Raw genomic sequence first — 21,769 nt, forward strand, 5'->3', positions numbered from 1 at the left:
GGATGCCACTCACGCTGCAGATGTTACAGGCTTGTACGTTTATTACAGTCTCCTTCTGAGAAGTGACACATCTTTTTCTAATTCACAAAAGGAGCTGTATGAGCGACAAACTGGACGGGGGACTGAGGTCAGTTAAACCCCTCAATGTAAAGGAGGCGTTAACCAGGGGCCCGGGGAGCCTGCATCACGAGCAGGACAAGTCTGTTCAGGCTGCTAAAACAAAATACACAGACCAGGCTTCTGAAGACTGGAGGTTCAAGGTCAGTGTTCTAGATGGTTCTGTTCGTTGAGAGATTCTTTCATGGTTGGGTTTTGGATGGCTGCCTTCTCACAGTGTCTTCACACAGCCGAGAAAGCAAGCTCACTGGTCTTGTCTGATGGGGACACAATCCTGCCATGGGGCTCCCCCTTCATGATCATCTAAAACCCATCAACCCCATAAGACCAACAAATTGAGAGTTAGGGCTCCAACGGGTGACTTTGGGGATGACACAGCGTTAGGTTATTAAAACATACCTAAGACCGTCAGGAGCCAATGCCTCTCCCTTCCAGGCATCCATGCCTGCAGGCATCACACAGGCTACCACTGGCAGGTCCTCAACGGGGCTGGGAGAAAGGCTGCTTCCCCAGCTCCCCACCACCTGGTCACCACAGTGCCTGTACAGCTGGTCCTGTCCAGGACTGCACCAACAGCAGGGTTCACAGCTTCAAACTGTAGCCTACGAACACTTACAGACACTGCACGATCAGAAGGGACCAGGGACAGACAAAACACCATTTCCAATTAAGACCTTGGTAAAGTAATTTTGATCATGATTCTAGCACCTGAATGACAGTCACAATCCAGGACAGGATTCATGACCAAGCTCCCCACAGCAAGCTCAGAGGACGCCAGACCCCAGCCCTGTCCTTCCAAAGGCCCACAGGAACGTCAACTCCCTGAGGACGAGCCAGGGCCAGGCATGTGCCTCTCCAGGATGCCTGCTAGGCTTCACCTGGGACACCAAGCTGGCTTCCTTGGAGGATCCTTTTCTTCTGTCCTTGTTTTATGGGAAATCTGAAGCCCAGCAGACGCGTGAGTGAGGCCAAGAACCAGAGATCTCAAAACAGAGATGAGGTAGAAATCTCAGACCTCCGACAGCTGCTCTGGACCCAGCTCTGCAGCTCGAAGATCAGTGACAGAGAAGGAACATCGGGCTCCTGAGTTCCCAAGGAGAATGGAGAGAGAGACAGAAAAACGGGGGGGGGGGGCAGAGAGAACAATAGGAGTCAAAGCAGGAGCCCAATGAGGGGTGAGGCAGCAGAGAGCAGAGGAAAGGAGTTGCCCCAAACTCAGGGAAGTGTGGAGGAAGGCAGTCTGAGGGTGGGTGCCCAGGAAGATGCAATCGCTGCTCTCCAAAACCCAGGGCAAGTTGAGACGAGCAGAGCACAGGGGATCCCCATGGTGACCGGCAGGAGAGGGGAACATGGGCACCACCGCCTGGGACTCATCTGACTTTCTGCAATGAGCCTGAAGATGAACAGACCGTACACCCAGCCACCGGTCTCCCGGCATCCACTCTTGCGAAAGTCTTATACACGTGATGCAGGAAAGAGCCCAAGGAAGATCCCAGCCGCTGCAAGGAGAGAAGCCCAAATCTGGAAACACGCTGAAGGCCACCAGAGACACGGAGCACACGTGGGTTGTGCTCATGCTGTGACACAACAAGAAAAACCACGCTGCCCTAATAGAACACCACAGATGCCCATGGCAAGATCTTAAGCAAAAGAAGCCAGACCCGAAGGACTACAGGGCAGGATTCCACTTAGGTTAAGTTCAAGGAAAGCAAAACAAAAGAGCCTGAGTGCTTAGAAACGCATACATGGATAGAAACCTAGAGAAAACCAAGGGAGAACCAGGAAAAAGAGTCACCTCAGGGAAAGGACAAGGAAGGGGCCCGGGGGCGGGCTCTGTGATCTGCCAGGGTGTCTGTGTCCTGACATAGGTGGTGGCCACACAGTCACTTTAGAATTATTCTGCAAACTGCCCACGCACCTTGCACAGCTCATTACGTGCCTTCAAGGGAGGGGGAGGGGGAGGCAAGGTGACAGCTCCCGCCCTCAAATCTGCAACCCAGGCTCCCCAATCCTGGGAGCCCCTAGGAGGGGGGACAGCAATATGTGGCCCCCTGGCTCAGGAACCAATCCTGGGTCCCAGCGGGGCCAGGCACTGGTCTGCCTGCTACCCCTCACCAAGGCACTGTGTAGCACAGCCCAGGCCTCCCCACTGGGTCCCCAGGAAGGAGCCCAGTCAGGTCCCCACCAACGTGGCCTTGGCCCACAGAGGTGGCTGACTAAAATCTCCCTTGGAAAAGAGCAGGATGGTCTCTACTGGGATAATCACAGCGCTGACAGGGCGTTCTGCTCAGCACGCCCAGGTCCCTGTTCACGTGCCAGCTCTGAGGTCGGCTTTACTGAACCCCCACTTTACAAATGGGAAACAGATACAGAGAGGCAAGTGGCCCCCGTGCACACAGCCAGTAAGAATGACACAGGCCAATGTCGGAACTCAAACCCAGAGCGAGACCCTCCCCAGGGCCTGCACCTTAGCCAGTGCAGCTTAGCCAACCCCAAGCATGGTGCCTCTGCACACTCCCAGGGCCCTGTGATGCAGTCAGGGGTTCCCCAGACGGAGAGCACTGCCCACTGATGGAGGCCACAGCCTGGGAAGGGGCAGCCCAGGGAAGCCTGACTGTCCTTGGCTTATAGCACCCGGAGGGCGATAGGTCCAAACTTTTTCCTTTAGCACTGACACATGAAGCCCAGAGAGGGGCCCGGGGCTCCCTGCAGTCACACAGCCTCCACCTGGTGAGGTGATGACTTCCCTCTCCCAAGGCCCTTTGTGCTTGATCCAGGTCAGGTCCCTCCCTCTGAGGGCCTCAGCAATCCTGACTGCCCTCCCACTCCGCCTCCCCTAACTCCCCAACAGCTGAGTGTACCCATGGCCTCTCACCTCTCTGTCCAGAGGCCAAACCCCTGTCACAGGAGGAATCCAGTGCACTCAGTCTCTCCAGACAAAACGCTGCCGCTGGTCCCAGGAGGCAAGGACAGGACCCTCCACCTGGCCTACCCTGGCCCCTGCCCAGCCTCAGCCCTCGGCCTCAGCTTCCTGTTCTGCAGGTGCCAGGCAGCACAGCAGCGGCTGGCACACACCTACTCCCTGCAAGGCTGCCTTGAATAAACACAGCTGCATAGCAACGGCTCTGGGCTGCAGAAGGAGCCAGGTCCCGGAGTAGGAAAGGAGCAGGAGGCTTCCCCTGGGGCTCCTTTCCCCCGTGGCTCCCCAGCTCTGGGCACTGCCAGGTCCCACCACAGGGACCATCAGGCACTTGGAGTGCTGAGCACAGACTGGCACGGGGCAGGGGCTGTGGGCAAGTGACACCCAGCTGGGAGACCTCTGGATCCAGCCTGGCTCTGCCCTCATACTGCTCCAAAAGACAGAAATGTGTGCAGGCCGAGCAGCCAGACAGGGCCAGGTCCAACACTAGGCCCTCTCCGGCCAGTACTTAACCTTTCTCAGCCTCTGTTTCTCGTCTATGAAATGGGTTATAATAATAACCGGCAGCAAGGGTTGCTGTCAGCCTTAAATGGGTCTCTGGGGCAGCCTTGGGATTTGTCCAGCACAGAGGCAGCCATCCACTTCCCCGCAAACACTCACCTAGCGTAAAGCCTCCTCCCCAGCCAGGCTCCTCTGCTCAGCTTCCAGAAAAGGTAAAGCTTGGCAGGCTGAGTGCTTTCCCCCTGGAGCCTGGGCTGGGACAGGAGCCCTGCCCTGCAAGGTCCCCTCAGACAGCTGTTTGCACTCCTCTCCCTACACCCCTCAAGCCCTCACCCTCTAAGCCAAGCCCCAAGGGCTGTGATGACTCCTGCAGCCTCACTCAGCTCCTTCCGGGTTCTTCACAGAGGAGCTGGCAGACAAGGGGTGAGGGGTTGCTGGCAGCTCTGGGGGGGCTGTGGCTGAGTGGCTCACACCCTGCATAGCACCCTGGGCACCCTCCTCTTTTCTGAGACACCGCTGAGGCCAAACCACCACCCCACCCCACCCCCCGGGATCTCCCCAGGCCTGGAAGGAGCAGCTTCAGCGAGCACCACCCACGAGGGGCCCAGGAAGGCGGTGCAGTGCAGCTGGGGCCAGGTCCACCTTCCCGGGCATGGTGGCCTCCTGTTGCTGCGCTTCCCTCTCCTCCCTGGACCAGGCCTGTCCAAACCCTGGACAGCGGCTGGTGGGGAGACATGCCTGTGTGTGGCGCTGGATCGCATTGGAAGAAGTATGCAAAACGCCGAGTCTCAGATGGGGAAACGGAGATCTGTAAGCTGCACAGCTTGTGAGAGGCACTGTCAGTGAGAATCCAGACAGGATGGGAACGAGATGAGCAGGACTCCGGGTCCCTTGGCGCTGTCAGCAAGGGTGACTGTGCATTTCCCCAGCACCTGTCCTAACCTCCAGGGCAGGAGCTATGCCCTGCCAGGCCCCTGGGGTTCCCTGCCTGGAGGCCACAGCTCAGCCCTGGAGGCATCAGCAAGCCCAGCTCCACCCTCTTCCCATTCAGGCTGTGGCCTCTTGCTTCACTGCAAAGTTCTGTCCTGGGACCATCGAGGTTTCCCGAGGGCTTCCTGGTCACACTCTGTGCCAGGTGCAGAGACTCAGGGAGAGCACAGCCCGCCCCCAGTGCCACCACCTGCCCAGGCCTGCGCGGCCTGCAGAAGGGGCAGCACCTTGCACAGTCCTGGAGAACCCAGGCTCTGAAGCCAGCCTGGATTCTCAGCCCGTAGCCACAGAAGGCTCTAGGGAGTCCACAGGTGGGACACGTCAGTGTAATCCCAGCACAAGAGGCTGAAGCGGGGGAAATCACAGGTGTAAGCCTAGCCTGGCCAATTAGTAATTTAGCAAGACTCTGCCTCAAAAACAAAAGAGCTGGGGATACGGCACAGTTCTAGGTCCCCGGGGTTCAACCCCCCCAAAACCACAAAATTTTAAGAAAGAGAAGACACTCAGGGTGCCCCCAGTATACAGCAGGCACTCGCCCAGATTCAGGTGCACACGATGACTGTGGCCTTGACAGTGAGCTGTGACAGGGACCTAAAGCCCGGGGGGATGGGACAGGGAGGGGCTGGCCAGGAAGGGGGCCAGGCTTTTAGGGGTTCACCTCACCTCTGTCCAGTCCCTTCAACCCGAGGCCTTGGACGTTTCTATCATTTCTTGTACTACAGGAAATACTTTCAGGTTTTTGTTTTCTTTCCTTCTTTCTTCTTTCTTTCTTTTCTTCCTTCTTTTTCTGGTACTGACGATCAAACCCAGGGGCTTAGAATGAGCTATGTCCTCCGGCCCTGCCCCTCTTTTTAAAATTTTGAGACAGTCTTGCTAAGCTGCCCAGGCTGATCTTGAACCTGCCATCCTCATGTCTCAGCTTCCTAAGTAGCTGGGGTTATGGGGATGTACCAGACTTCTTTCCTAAAGAAAGAAGCTTCACCAGCTTGGGTGAACCCCGGAGGGAGTGGGCACACCTGGGAAGAGGCCCGTCTGGCAGGCGGGTGAGGAAGGATGCCGGGGCACGGAGCCTGCAGGGCACAAAGACGAAGGGGCCTGCTGGAAAGGAGTAGGCAGGGAAGGACCAGGTCACAAGGGCCTCCTTGGCCATCAAATATCACGTGGATCCCCTGGCCCTAAATGTGTGGCCAGCTCTCTGGCTCTGGGTACACTTGGTATCTCCTCTACACTCAGGGGTACCCCATGCTCACCTATGTACCTAGTTCTCCATGATGAATCCCAACCCATCTTCCAGGACAGAGCTTGTTAGGGCTGAATGCTGTGCCCCAGCCTCCCATTCCTTATTTGGAAACGTGGTCATTGCAGATGTCCTCAGTAAAGAGGAGGTCACACTGCAGTAGGGTGGCCCCCCCTCATCCCACCGGTGTCCTCTATAAAATGGGAATTGCGACATAGACACACATGGGGAGACACTAAGTTAGGCTGACTCAAGCACTGAGTGCCAGGGTAAGGAGAAAGGCTGGAACACCCTTCCCTCATGCCTTGAGGGGACACTCGGCCCTCTGGACCAGGACTGTGGGACAGCAGGATCTGTGGCTCTCAGATGTCTGGTCTATGGGGCTTGCATGGCAGCCCCAGGAGACCAACACAGGGCCTCAGTGTCTCTCCTGTGCTGCCCAGTAATCCAAGCACTTCGCAGAGGTCTATGGGCTGGAGACCTTATTGCTGGCCTTTCTCTGCCTGCAGCTGAACTCTATGGGCTAGAGTTCCCTGCCTTTCCCCGCCAAGCTCAGGGGAGGAAAAGACCCCAGCGTGCCAGCACTGGTGCTGGACCACCTCCGTGGTTTCTCAGAATCTCCCCACACCCATGAACCCCTTTGTTAAACTTCCCTCCAATTGCCCAGTCCCAGCATGCACCTGTCCCAGCCACGCCCCCTGCTCCTGTCACCACACTTGGCTCTGTATCTGGGTCCTCACTGCTCCGTGAGGTCCCTGGGAACGAGGACCACAGCTGACTCATTTGCACACATCCAGCTTGGGGCACAAGGCCTGGCCAGCCTCAGAATCTTTGAGTAGATTCACGGAAGGAAGAAACGAAAGCCCCTAGCAGCTGTTACAGGATCGGGAGCCCCACAAGACGGCCAATGAGCAGCCCCACCAACTCCTCACAGGACGGCTCTCATCCACCACAGCTCCGAAACATTTCCATGCTGAAGAATTTGGGGTCAGTGGGAAGTGACCTCATTTTGACCATGGCCCCTCAGTAACACCATCACTGAGGGTCCTCTTGGCCTTTGTGGATTTGTAGAGTGAAGAAGCTACTTCTGTGACAGGAAGAATAGACATCTTGGGCACCCTCCCACTGCAAGCCAGCTGGACCTCTTGGCTGGTTGCATGAGTGGCCACCTCGCCTGCTGGGCCTTTTCCTCCACTGGGCTCTGGGTGGCTACCCGGGGGCAGGTGTGGTTCTGTGCTGGCCTTCGCTCACCCCCTTCCTTCCCCCCTACTTGGAAGCCTTTCCCACACCCCTTCCTGCCCCTGGACAACTCCCCACTCTCCCACCAGGAGGGGGCCGGGCTTACCCACTGGCTAAAAGCAGCCTCCCCTCCACTACTCTGGCTCCCACACTTCCCCGCTGCACATGCCCACCTGCCCTGCCCCACCTTGCCAGCCCCACACAGTTTGGCTGAGAGCTCATGGGGTGGCTCTAGCCAGCCCCAGCCAGGCTCACGGTTGACAAGGATGCGTGTGCAGAGTGGCACACTCGGGCTGCCGTAGTGAGAGGATGGTTTAGAGCCTCGGAGCTCATTCCCTACACTGCTAATGGCTTTCCCCAGGACCAGACCTTGGCTCCAATCCACAGAGTCCGGGCCCTGGGCATTGTGGGTCGAGGGAGCTCTGACCCCCTTGGATGGTAGCGTCTCAAAGTAAACCAGGGCTGTCCCAGCCATAGCTGGTGACCAGGGACATCGCAGGGGACCCCAGGAAAGTGGACTGCTCAGCCTGGCCTCCACCTGCTCTGTCTCAGGTTCCCGTGGCTTAGGCTCAGGGAGTCTGGACTAAGAATAATCAGCGTGTGACAGGACCAAGACAGGTGACCAAGAGAGATGGCCACTGATTTCCCTGTGCAGTCTGCAGGGAGCCCCCTTCCCCAGGCTCGCATTTGTGGAATGAGAGAATCAAATACAGGCTGAACTCCAGGTCTCTTAAAGCCCTAGTGCCCTATATTCTGGGGACAAGGGCTGGCAGCCTCCATATACCACACCCCCAGGCGGAGAGACTTACAATGGGGACAAGTGACACTGTGGCTCCCCATCCTCCAAAGGTTCATGTCTTCTGTGAGAGCAGGGGTGCGGACCCCCCCAGCCTGGCTACGGGCACAGCACAGGCCTCACCCCGATGGCATCCCCCTCTAGACTAACTGGCTCCCTGGGAAACACCAGCATACGACATGAAGCCTAAGCCAGAAAAGACCCAGCCACACCTTTCGCATCATGGAGGAGGACATGGAAGTCCAGGAGGTCACAGGAAATCACTGGCTATGACAGGTCATGGGCTGAGGCCTTCTGATTCTGCTGATTTCAGGCTGGTGCTGCCTGTCAGGGGCTTCGCCCAAGACAGCCAACCCCTCACCCCCGTGGGGTGTGCCCTGCAAAATGGACACAGGCAAGGCCCGGAAGGGGAGGTAGATGAATGGAAGGGATGGGACAGGATGGATGGATGGGAGGGAAGGAGGGCGAGAAATACTATATGGATGAATAAAGAAAGAAAAATCTGCAGCATGTCCAGGCAGGGTGGCACATGCCTGTGATCCCAGCAGGCAGGAGAATGAGGCAGGAGAGCAATGGATTCAAGGCCACCCTCGGCCGCTCAGGGACACTGCCTCCGAGAAACACCCACAAGAACAAAACGGTTTGAAACACATACTGAACTGCTTTCGGCCTTTTGGCTCAGATCAAATGAAACACTTGTTAAGAATATGCAAAGAAAATGCATTTGGGGGGCCGACCCATAGCGTGGGGCAGTGTCCTAAGGGTGCTGAGAAATGTATCATGAAAGTGTTTTATGAATGTGCTTGAAACATTTTGGAAAAAAGAATCACACCAAAAAGTTGAGGATATAACTGGGTGTGAGTGCACATGTCCATAACCCCAGCTCTCTGGGAGGCTGGAGCAGGAGAATACAAATTGGAGCCCATTCTGAGTAAGTTAGCAAGGCCCTTTCTCAAAATAAAAAGAGTAGCCGCCGGGCCTGGTGATTACACACACCTGTCATCTCAGTACGCAAGAGGCTAAGGCAGGAGGATCACTGGGGGTTCGAGACCAGTCTGGGCTACAAAGTGAGTTAAAACCCAGCCTGAACCACACAGTGAAACCCTGTCCCAAAAGAAAAAAAGAATAAAGACAGAGGGGGGATCTATTTTAGTGTGAAGCTCCTGGCTTCAATCTGCAGCGCAAAATACATAAATAAAAATACAAAAAAGAAATAGATGGAAATTGAACAACTGAAAAACACAGCTGAGATGGGCAACGCAACATAAATTAGTGGACTTGAAGACGGAGCCGTAGAAATCACTCAGTGTGAACAACAGACAAAGTATAGACTGAAAAGAAATGCATAGAGCCTCGGAGACATATGAAACTGCAATGAAAGACTAACATTTGCTTTACTGGAATTCAAGACGGAAAGGAGAAAATGTGGTGTTGAAAAAGATATTCAAGAGAAATATCGTTGAAAATACTCTGAATTTGATAAACGATACTAATCTCCAGATTCAAGAAGCTGAACACCCACAAACTGGATCCCAAGCAATCCACATTAAACTATGCCATCACAGCGGGATGTGATGGCGCACACCTGTAATTCTGGTACTTTGGAGGCTGAGGCAGGAGGATTGCTGTGAGTTTGAGGTTAATTTGGGCTACATAGTGAGTTTATAGCGCAAGATCCTGTCTCAAAAACAAAAACACAAAAAAGATGTACTGGAACTGGCCAGTTGGGATGGCACATTCCGCTACTTGAGAGGCTGCAGCAGGAGAATTGGAGGTTCAAAGCCAGGCTAGATCTTTTTACAAAAGGGCTGAAGGCGTAGCTCAGAACTTCCTAGCGTCAGTCTCCAATACTGAAAAACATCTACCATCATCAATATTTGGAAAAGTAAAACCAAAGTCATGAAAACAGCTGGAGAAATGGCTCATTGTCCAGAGGACTGCACGAGGAGTAACAGTGGATTTCCCATCGGAAACCAAGCAGGCCTCAGGAAAGTACTCCCACATTTTTCAGACATTGAAAGAAAAAGGTCAACCCAGAATTCCACACCCAGAAAAAGTATTCTTCAAAAATGGAGATCAAATTCTCAGCCACAACACTCAACTCCTCTCTCTCTCTCTCTCTCTCTCTCTCTCTCTCTCTCTATCTATCTATCTCTTTCTCTATCTGCATCTTTCTGTGTCTCCAAAAATCAGCCAGAAAAAAACACCTCAGGAAAGACCTAAACCCAGCCTTAAGGTCAAAAGAGAGATTACATCTTCTCACCAAGAGAAAGTTGATTGGGGCCCCACACACATTCCCCAAACCCCTTCTCTAGACACTGCAGGCAACCATTCATTACACACAAGCCTCTCCAAGCCATCTCCAGCCCTCCGGTGAGATGGACGAGCCCTCTGGAATCTCCAGGCCTTACCCAAGGAGTCAGTCTCCAGGTCTGCAGCCCCAAGCTTGCTGTCCACGCAGGCTCACGCTCAAGCCGCCAGCCGGGGCTTCCCCAAGGGAGAGGCAAGAGGCAGACGCACACACACGGTCCTGAAGGAGACCAGCCAAGGCTGTGGGCCAGAGGGAGAGCGGGGCCTCATGGTTTCTGGGCCCTGGCTCTGTCTGATATGAATGGAAAGAAAAGAGTCTTGTTTCTCACTGTTCGCCTGGGTGACAGTTACCATGGATATAAATCAATTTTTGGAGTCCATCAGTCACCACCTGAATGTAAAGAGCGTGCTCTCGGAGCCGTGGGCAGGCGGACAGGCAGAGCCACATGCAGGGACGGTTCTGACGCAAGCTCAGCTGTGGACGTGGAGTGTTCACAGGCAGGCGACTGGCTCCAGGGAGGCCAGCTGAGGTTTCTAACACAGCACTCTCTCGGAACCAGGGAAAAGTGGCCTGACCCAGGTGGGTGGTGACTAACTCCCCTGTCCTCACACTAAACTGCAGGGCACCTGGAATCTGGAGGACAGTCCCCAGAATACCCAAAACAGACCCTGATCGTGTGCCTCCACTGGCCCAGTATTATGGTGTGGGGGCCAGCACTTCGAGTTCCCCACTCTGAACCCTTAGGCACCCACTTACTTACCCTCATGATAAACCTTGGGGTACAGACCCCTACAATCCCTTCCTGTAGATGAGGAAGCTGAGGCTCAGAAAGGTCACTCAACTGGTACCAGTAGGGCAAGGATGACCCAGGAGGGCCAGTGTGGTAGCAGTTTTATATGTGGTCAGGACTTCTAGGGTCCAAACCCAGCTCTGGCCCCTGGACCTCATGCAAATCATTACAGTTCACTGAACCCCAATTCTCACGTCCGAAATGGGAATGAAAATATCTCCCCTGCCTATGTCTGAGGGTCTGTTAGGAGACGCATATAAAAGGCAGTACAGGGAGAGGAGTATAGCCTTCATTGAGCACCTGCTGTATGTTTCAGCCACTGCATTGCTCTGTGTAACTCTGCAGGAGAGGCAGGAACCTTAGGAGGGAAGCCAGGCGTCAGAGACTAGACGTCAGGAAGCTGCAGAGGCTAGATTCCCAGGCAAGGCTGTTTGGGTCCAATGTATTTGTTTTTGTGGATTTTTTTCCCAACAATGAGGCCAGAAGGCTGTGTGTTGGCAATCACGGGGCTGGAGCCCTGGCTGAGTGTGGCTACTGGAATAGGACTGAGCTCCTGGGATGACGGGTGAGATGACTGTGACCTGGGCTGCCACTGGAACGGAGGACAAGGGCGCAGGCCGATGGTCCTGGGCTTGCTTCTTTTCCTCTTCCAATTGGCGACCCAAGTTTGACGTTACAGTACTTGGTCCAGGACAAAAATCTTCTCATGGACAACTGAGTTGCTTTTCCATCACACACCCAACACTTTTCCAAGTGTCCAATTCAGCCTTGGTGTACCCTCTAACTTCTCCTCTGCTCAGAACCTGATAGGCGCCCTGTCAGAGTATAGAGAAAGAGCTCTTCCCCTGCTCCACTCAGTTCACTCTGCTGTCCAGAACTTTCTTGACCACGTCCATTAGGCCAGTGCACATGGACACTGTTGAGGACAGCAGTATCAGCGACCTGGAAGGGAGCCCAGGAGCTGCTGCTGAACACCCCTGAGTACCTACAAGGTACTGCCAGCCACCTCTTCCAGCAGCCCTGCATAGCTATTCCTTTCCAGAACACTGAAGAGTCCTCTGAAACATCCCCGGAGTCTTTCTTCACACCATCCTCCACGACCACTCAGGCAGCAATGGGTGCCACGTTCCACTGGAGCCTCACCTCCTCTGCACATGTGTGATGCCACCAGGTCCCTCAGGGGGTGTCAGCACCACACTTGTCTGCTGTCCTGGCACTGGGGCTCTTGCGCTGCTAATCAGACCAGATTTGGTGTTTCTGCAAGAATCAGAGCACACTTGGTTGTGTTGGTGAAAATCAGTCTGTCGGAGAGGACCATGCGCCTGGGCACTGAAACCAGGTGCTGCACAGTTTTCTGAAGAGGCAGGATGCTGATCTAGACGTGGAAAAACCACATCAAGCTAGAATCTACCTCCGTGGAGGAAGGAAAAACGTGAGTGGAAGGCTGAAGCCCTACGCGCTCACTGAGACCGGTCCACACTGTGCTGGGAGTCAGGCGATTCAAGGTTGGGCTGAAGCCACAGCTGCCAATAATGGGAGTTGTTGAGGCCCGAGCCCTTGGCGGGAGGACGAGTTGCAGCATGGAGTGGAGCCAAGGTGGAGAACTGCATTGATTCCCAGTGAGTGCTGGGGGAGTGGGTCCCGAGGCTGCTGTTGCTAGCTGGAGGACATCTTAGAGTTGGGCAGAGCCCAGCACCACAGTGACATCAGGCAGCTGCCCCTGGTGCAGAGAGGATTGGTGGAATCTGCTAGGCCTGAGCTACACCTCTGGTTGGGACCCAGTAGCCACGGACAAAACTGTCACAACTCTGTGACATCCACAAGGTACAACCATCATGCAATATTAGACATAGCATCAGCAGACATAAAGAAATACCTTCATGACCTCACAGATGAATTTAAAACTGTAATTCTGATCCAAGTGAGTCTAGATATAAAAAGATTAATTAAAGAAATGCTAAGCACCTCTCAAGAAAACACAGATGGAAGAATGGAGGAACCCAGAAAAGGAAGAGAAACCTTCGGTGAAGAATATAAACAAAACATAGAATACATGAAACAGATCCAAAGAGATTACCAGGAAACTAAAAACTCCACTGAAAACTGGCAAAATGCCTTGACAGAAACTAAAGTTAGCCCTTTGAAGAGAGATTTATGATGGGTGATTGTGAAAGAAAAGATCTCTTAATAACAAGGAACTAGAAAGAAACAATTCAAAGGCTAGAAGACAACAAAAGGACCTATAACTTAAGAATAAAAAATGTGAGCAAAGAAGTAGGAGTAATCATAAATGATTATTCACAGATATAATTAAGGAAAATTTCCCAAGCATAGGAAAAAGAAATGATATCCAGATAAATGAGGCATACAGAACTCCAGCCACCTACAACCAAAACAGATCTATACCCAGACATATAATAATCAAGATTCCAGAAATCCATCACAAGAACAGAATATTAAAAGCAGCCAGAGAAAAGAAGCAGGTTACCTACAAAGGAAAAATTATCAAAATAATGACAGACTTATCAACACAAACTCTCAAATCGAGAAGAGCCTGGGGGGGCAATAGTCCAGGCCCTGAAAGAAAATAACCTCCAACCAAGACTGATGTACCCAGAAAAACTCTCTCTCAAAATTAATGGAGAAACAAGATATTTCCAAGGCAAGGAGGAACTGTGGGAGTTCATGGCCACCAACCCAACCCTACAAAAAATACTGAAGGACATTCCAGAGAGACAGAGGAAAAAATTCTAGGATTCCAGCAACAGTGAAAGAGTGGCCTCAATGAACAGGGCAGACAATGGAATGAAGGAATAAAGTGGACAAATAATAGCAGAAAAATAGAATAGCAGAGATGAGGCAGAGATGGTAAGCTATAATGTTTAATATAGATAGCCTTGATACACTAACAAAAAAGAAACAGGCAGAGTAGATTAGGAGGCAGGATCCATTGAGATGCTCTGAATAGGAAATATACTCAACCTGAAAGAGGGTTAGTAAACTGAAAGTCAAAGATGGGAAAACAATGCTATATATGACAGGAAACCAGAGATAAATAGAGACAACTCTTCCAGCAGCCGCAGATAGATTGGAAAGTTATGACACTTTTGGGCAGTGTAGAACTACACAGCTGGAAGGAAGGAAATCTTTGTGACTTTAGTCACAAAGGAGTACAGCTCCGGGGTAAAAAGGTTTAGCAACACTCAGATAGACAATGGGTTGGCCCCCTAATCTAAAAACTAAAAGAGCTAGTGGGACCCAAAATATACAAAGCACCTGAGAAAGGGAAAGGGGAGGAACTGTCTAAAAAATGAAGGCAGAGGACATTGTTAGTAGTGTATCAGGATTTAAAAGTCACAGTAGTCTTATCACTCTGTTTAGCTTGATTATATTTTGTTCCGGTCTGTGTACTCATATTAGATTTGAGGGCACAAACAGCTAACCCCAAAATAGGTTATACCATGGTAACTATCCTTAATTTCCTATTAACTTACACTGAAGTCCTGTATTACTTACAGTGTCTTACTATGACTGATCTTATTCGAAGCTGGTTTGTTAGACCACTGTTTTGCCTTGACTGATTTTATTCAAATTTGGTATGCTTGATAGTATCAAGTCTAAGAGTAGAGGCAACTACTCTGAAGATGACAAGATGTAAAAGACATCCATACCGGTTTTGATTATTAACCACTTTCAAGTCCTACAATGTCTTCAAAGTTGTGTTTTTATAAAAATAGCTATGTAGGGCTGGGGATTTAGCTCAGTGGCTTAAGCACCTGCCTGGCAAGTGTGAGGTCATGAGTTCAATCCCTGGCATCAAAAAAAAAAAAAATAGCTATGTAATGCTATGCTTAACTATATTAAGCCTGATGATGTGGACAAGTCTATTGAAAATAACAAGAGAAAGCATAGTAACTACGGTAGATCACCTAATATTGTGGTCTTATGTGTCTTTTTCATTGCATGCTTTTCTAGGAATTTGTTTTGTTGTCTTGTTTTGATCTGTTTTTCCCTATAATACAGAGAGGGTAGATATATATGTATAAATTCTCACATGGGAGAAATTTTTTAAATTATTTATGGGAACAGATTATATAATGCACGATGTAATGAACAGATACTCTGAAGAAGAAGAAACACTAAGAAACCCAATGCTAATTCTGTAGCATTGTGATATAAAATCTAGCAATACTGTTATTCACTGTTCAGAGTGATATTAGTCTAGGCTCTTAAGGTAATTTCAGCATAAGTAAAGATAAGGACAGCTACTACAGAGAATGAGAGACATTACGGTAGTCATTATTGACTTCCCCAATGTCAAGTCTTAAAGACCTAAAAAGGCTTAATCATCCTGTGATGATTTGATTAGTTCTATAATATGCAGTATGTGCTCAATGTGTGTGAAGATGGGGACAACTATTTGGAAGAAAACCAGAGACAGTAAGATAGACTGTGAAGACCTCCAGTGGACTTGCTTTGAAATCCTTATTTCTTTAAATTGTTTCTTTATGAACTGTTTTATTCTGTTTTGTTATGTTTAATCTTACCCTCTTTAAGATAAAACACAAGTGTGTAGGACTGATCACCATATTACTAAGTTTTTGTTGGATCATTGAGCAGAACTGTTTGCAGTGTCATTATTTGAATATGACTTTGTATGCTTTAATTTTGTAACTTGAGGGGCTGGGGATTTAGCTCAGCGGCATAAGCGCCTGCCTTGCAAGCAGGCAGTCGTGAGTTTGATCCCTGGTACCGATAAAAAAAAAACGAAAAAGACAAAAAAAAAATTTTGTGACTTGAACAACTATTTCTAAGATGTAACTTATCAACTAGTGATTTCTTACTGTTTATTTTTCTGAAATTCTGTATTATTTCTACCCTTTTTTTCTATTCTGTTTTTTTAAATCTTTAAATAAGTAAAAAAGAAAATCAGTCTGTCCTCCGAGTCCGTCATTTTCCTGAGCATGGCTCCACCCAAAGGAACCGGTCACGTTTTGTCCTTCAGCATGGACTTGGCAGCCAGATGAAGGGAATGCTTGGGGCTGACCAGCTGACCACTGAACTTGACACAGTCACACTTATTCCTGGACGCACAGATTCTTCCGGAGGAAGATGGCTTTGCTCCCCGACAGTGGAGCATTTTCCATGTTCTCGCTTGCTTCTATGGCACTTACATCAATCCCTTCTTCAATTTTGTGCCTTTGTCACTTTCTACCGCCACAACTGCTGTATTGTTCTCCAGCCCGAGCTCATAAATCCCCTGTTGTGCAGCCTGTAACCACAAGATCATGAGGGTTTCACTGTCTTTGGGGGCCTCTCCTTCATTTCCTTCAGTAGATACCACAACATCTCCCGCTGGGACCCTCATTTATGCACTGGCCGTATTTCACCTGAAGTCAGACAGCTACTGTCTGTGGCTAAGCTCTGTTTCTGTGTTTGCTACTTTTACTTTTGTGCACTAAAACATCATGAACATAAACACTAGTGGCAATGTACGATAATGACCCACTTCTCCCTGGGCTTCTTTTTCCTGGGATCATTTGGCTCCAGTCTGGGCACAGAAAGACTGCAGCTTCCAACTCCCACCCGGGGGACAGGAGCCCACCTAGCCCAGAATTCCCTGCCTCTGACCCCGCTCTAGCAACCTCTTCCCCCTCCCACGTCCTGCTCGTAACTTCTCAGACCAGTGATCCCTTACCAAAATGGAGCTACGACTAGATCTAAAAGTGTCCCTGGTCTTTAAGGCAAATCGTGCAACGCTCTCAGAGCTCAGCTAATATCCACCTGGGACCTCTTTGTCCACCTGGGACCGCTTCGTTACACACTATGATAAAAACACAAGTGGATGTTCCTCATCTCCCCCACAATAGTGGGTCGCATGTTCTCAGGTGAGCGTCTGGAGCAGATATTCCACGGGCATGCTGGTTTCACTAGAGCTCTTGGGACCATGGGAAGCCAGCTCCTCCACCCCAGAGGCACAGCTAGCACTGCCCGTGTGCTCACCGTGACCCTGAGGAGACACAGAGGAGCGCTCCCCGGAATTCACCAATGCCTACTCTCCTTAGGGTGCATCCAGGTGGGAGGAGGAAGACAGAGTGTGGGGGACCAAGGTGACCTCATGGCAACCACATGGTCAGGGGAAGGACAAAGGCAGATGACAGGAAGGAGGAGGAGGGAGGGCAGCTGGGAAGTGGAGAAGCAGGGTGACCTGCTGACCCTCAGAACAGCAGAGCACATCTGTAAGTCCAGAAGCCAAGGCAGCTACTATACCTTGACCATGGTTCACCCCAATCCCTAAATGCATGTTTGAAAACCAATCCTCACTCAGAGATATCATGCAATGTAACACATGGGACCTTTAAGAGGTGACTAGGGCCCTGTTCTCCCGAATCCATTCATCTACTCACCTGATGGACTCATTAATGGGGTATCTCAACATTAAACTCCTTTTCTTCCTAACCTACGCAGGTTGAGGTATTGTTTTAGGAGTGACAGAAAATCGGCTAAAATAGAAGGCAAGTCTAGAATTTGCTGTGTTGTGGAAAAAGCTAACTATTATTAAAACGAGAGGCCCTTACTGGAAAATAGATGAAAGGGAGATCAATGTACCTAGTATTGGAAGAAAATGGTTTTCAACTCGTTTTATGACATCTCTGAGTGCCGATGCTGGGCTGTCCCCAGCACACTGCAAACTATGTTATTTCATGTTTGGAGCCACCTTCTGGGTTGCTCTTATCCTCACTTTGTTGATGAGGAAACTGAAGATAAATGGCTTCTCAGTGCGGTCCCACCCGCTATGCGCTGGCCAAGGTCCTGCCAGCTGCCAGGGAGAATCAGCAAAGAAACAACCCGGCTCTGGTGTGCCGGGCAGAGGCCCTGCCGGCTGCTGGGGAGAAGCAGGAAGAAGCCACCTCCATCCCCACCACCACCTGCGAGCAACCAAATGCAGCCCAGGCTGAGATGATAGTAACTGAAGTATGGAAACAGCCTGACATTTATGTTGTTTGATTGACTTTGCCCGCCTGGGCCAGTGGTCTGGGGAACTATTTAGAGGATAACAATATGCAACATAGTAAGGATTGTGGATTTCCTACTGCCTGGTTACTGCTTTGTCTTGTTTCATTTACTGCTGTTTTCCTCCTTTTAAAGTAAAGCAAGCCAATGCTGGGGACAGGATCTTTGCCACTCTAACTCCAGAGCTTCGAGAGACTCAGTTTTTTCACTGAAAATCAGCAAAGCTAGGTCAGCCCACAGCTGCCTCCACAGAGGACGTTTCAAGGTAAGGGCTATTGCGCTCTAATTTGTACACATTTTTAAAATATTTTAATTTTATTGGTACATCTTTGCAACTCACGCAGTTTACAGGCATCTTGGGGAGTAGTTACATGGACATATTACAGCTGGGTTTTCTTTTTCCTAATGTCCTCCCTTTTCCCTCGCCCTCCTCCCTTCCCCTGGTTCCCCATCACCTTCCACACACTCATTGGTATTATCTGTAAACGTGGTATGTTACGCTGTGTAGTGCTTCCACTGACTGGGGTGTTAGGGTTCCTGTACCTGGCACCCCTTTATCCCTTTCCCCTCAGATCCCCCTTGTTCTTGTTCCCTCAGACCATTTCCCTGTTGGATGGGATCTGCCCCCTTGTCCCTTTCCACCCATCCTTTACATTCCTTTGTACTTGGCCTCCCTTAAATGCATGTCTGGTTTATTTTAGCCTGTATTATATTTTCCAGGTGCACCCACTTTCCTATCCATGCCTCACACCTGCCCTTCTCTATAGCAGAGTCACATCCTGTTATATAGAGACACCACATTTTGTTTATCCGGTCGTCTGTTGAGCATACAGGTTGCTTCCAGGATTTAGCTATTATGAATTACGCTGCTGTAAACACCAGTATGCAAGTGTCTTTGGAGTATGCTGACTTAAGGTCTTTGAGGAAGATACCTAGCAGAAGACTAGCTGGGTTCTATGGAATTTCTAATTTCAGTGGTTGAGAAATCTCCATACTGATTTCCATCATGGTTGTACTAGTTCACATTCCCACCAATGATACAAGAGTGTTTCTTTTCAAAACAGCCTTGCCAGCATTTGTTATTGCTTGATTTCCTAATGATTGCTATTCTTTCTAGAGTAAGATGAAATCTTAGCATTGCTGTACACAGTTTTTAATAGAGTGACTTACTTGTTTCTGTTGCTTTTTTTAAAGTTTAAAATATTCAAGACATCAGCCCTTTCCTGGGAGTCAGTGCTGTTCGCAGACTGCAGGGGAGGAGAACAAGAAGTCAGCAAGAAGCCAAGACCTCCTGTGAGTCGGCGCCACGCATGAGCTGACTGGGGGAGAGCCAGATGCCAGCCCCTTCTAGGACATGGGCAGGGAGACAGGAGAAGCCAGCGTTCCACCCACCCACGTAAGCAACCAGCTGATCTGGAGAAACACGGGCTGTGATGGTAGCTAATGAGGTAAAATCAACTTACTGTTTGTAGTGTTTCACGGATTTTGCAGACCAAAAGCCAGTAGTCTGATCATCTATTCAGAGGATACAATACTTAGTAGAGGATCTATGGGGGAATCTCCTTCTGAAGGTGGTGGCCATTGTTAATCCCCTATTATCTTGTTTTGAAATCCTGTATCATTTGCATTGTTTTCTTTGGCTTGGTTTTGTTCTGTTTTGTTTGATTTTATTATATCCGATGGCATGGGCAGCTTTTTCAAAGATAGCAAGATATATTCTAGTAACCATTTTGGATTTACTGTTGTCTTATCTTGAAGTCCTTTATTGCATTCATTGTTTTGTTTTGTTTTTACTTGTTCTACTCTGTTCTGTTTTGTTTGATCTCTACTATGTATGAAGGTTTCTACAGCTTTTTTGAGAACAAGAGGCATTGTGGTAACCACTGTTGATTTCCTGTTACCTTGTTTTGAAGTCCTGTGTCACACTGTCTTGTTTTGATTGACTTTATTCTGTTTTATTTTGCTTGATTTTATTCTCTTTAAAATAAAACTTTTTAAAGTTTAAAATATCCAAATTAGTTAACAGTCCACACTTGGGAAAATTCCTTGAAATCTAATAATCCATTTTTCAAAATCTTTCTTGGCCATTCACTTAACAATGTTTTTAATAACAAGCCCCTGTGAGTCTAAAACTATCACATTAAGTTTTTAAAAAATAGAATTCTCCCTCTTGCAATTGTTCATATTTCCAGACTTGTATACTTTTTTTTCTCTTGTGCCAGGTATCAAACTTATGACCTCACACTTGCCAACCAGGCACTTATGGTGCTGAGCTAAATTCCTGGCTAGACTTTTTAAAATAAAATGGCCAGACGTGGTGGCAAACGCCTGTAATCCTAGCACTTGGGAGGCTGAGGCAGGAAGATCATTGCAAGTTTAAAATGAGCCTGGGCTTACAAAGTGAGCTGAAGGCCAACCTGAACTGCATAGAGAGACCCTGTCTCAGAAAGACTTAATTAACTAATTAATTAATTAAATATGGCTTTCTTTAACATATGAAATTCTCAGTGCACTTACAAACATCTGTGAATTGCAGTATGCAAGCCTGGGAACATACAAGGTCTCATAATGCAGACCAAAAAGTGGGTGTAATTTCTCCTGTATTAGGGAGCAGGCAGTCACTGCATTATAAACCACCCCATTGGGGATTATATTTATATATTCATATGCCCAAAGAAAAGTCTGCAAGAATATATGTTAAAAAGTTAATTTTCTTTACTTCAAGATATAAAAGAGATTGGGTTATTTTTATTACCTATGATAGTTCAAGGCTTTCTATGATGAACATGGATTATTTATACACATTCTTAAATTATTCAAATAAAGGCTATGAAACCTCATAAGCAACAGACCTAATAACGTAATAATCAAAATTGAAACTTTGTTTCTGATATGTTGGAATAGCATGAACCAAAATTTACCCTCCCGCATAAATTTAGAAAATTAGATTAAAAATTATTTTCAGCGGGACATGGTGGCATATTCCTGTAATCCCAGCACTCAAGAGGCTGAAGCAGGAGGATTGCTGTGAGTTCAAGGCCAGCCTGGGTTGCATAGTAAATTCAAGTCTAGCCTCACTACATAGCAAGACCTTGTCTCAAAAACCAAAAACAAAAATTATTTTCAGATACTGGGCAGGACATAGCACTCTGGTTCATGAGGAAAGGAAACAGATGAAGTGAAGCCCATACGAATCCTAGCTTTCTGCAAAAGAGGTGCATTCTAGTTCAGGAGCACTGGGAATCCAATCCCAAGAAGACAGTCTGGACTTCGGAAATAGTAAGGCAGCTGGCAGAGAGTTCTGGAAAAACACCTGGAAGGCTGAGACAGAAGGGTTAGTGAGTTCAAGGCCAGCCTGAGCAACACAGCCTCAAAAAAGCAAAAATGAGAGCAAAGCAAAAAAATATATACAGATATAGATCTGCATAGAGGTCTACTTAGAGCCAGGTGCGGTGGTGTGCTCCTGTCATTCCAGCACTCAAGAGGCTGAGGCAGGCGGATCCTGGCAAGTTTGAGACCAGCCTGGGCTACAAAGTGAGCCCAAGGCCAGCATGAACTGCATAGCGAGACCCCGTCTCAAAAAGATAAATAAATAAATTAAATAAATGGAAAAAATAATCTCATTGAATGAAAAGCAAGATGTAATTATGTGCTTCTTACAACAAAATACTGAAATTAAAAGCACAGAGTAAGATTAAAAGGATAGAAAAAAGACAACATGTAAACAATACACCACGTCAGTGTTCTGGAATTATATAAATATCAAAGTAGACATTAGAAGGGGAACTATTACCAGGTATGAACATCACATAATGACAAAAGGGTCAAATCAATGAGAAGTTATAAGTGCTCCA

General features: G+C 49.0%; 1 protein-coding gene and 1 pseudogene across 3 annotated transcripts in view; both read right to left on the reverse strand.

Moving 5' to 3' along the window:
* Positions 1-10,356, reverse strand: part of Togaram2 (TOG array regulator of axonemal microtubules 2) — a 55,568-nt gene extending 45,212 nt beyond the window's left edge. The window contains exon 1 of one of the 3 annotated variants that reach the window (XM_003472884.4): positions 10,212-10,356. The gene's annotated coding sequence lies outside the window, so the exon portion shown is untranslated. Of the gene's footprint in view, positions 1-2,992; positions 3,592-3,697; positions 3,852-10,211 lie in introns of those variants that run through there. The other 2 variants (XM_063230413.1, XM_063230412.1) reach the window with 2 other exon arrangements.
* Positions 10,357-11,310: 954 nt separating this feature from the next.
* LOC100731480 (glucocorticoid modulatory element-binding protein 1-like) lies at positions 11,311-17,340 on the reverse strand (annotated as a pseudogene).
* Positions 17,341-21,769: the final 4,429 nt, after the last annotated feature.

This window comes from Cavia porcellus, unplaced genomic scaffold (assembly GCF_034190915.1).
Source record: "Cavia porcellus strain 051 isolate PalLab524CR breed Dunkin Hartley unplaced genomic scaffold, mCavPor4.1 scaffold_1, whole genome shotgun sequence".
Lineage (NCBI taxonomy): Eukaryota > Metazoa > Chordata > Mammalia > Rodentia > Caviidae > Cavia > Cavia porcellus.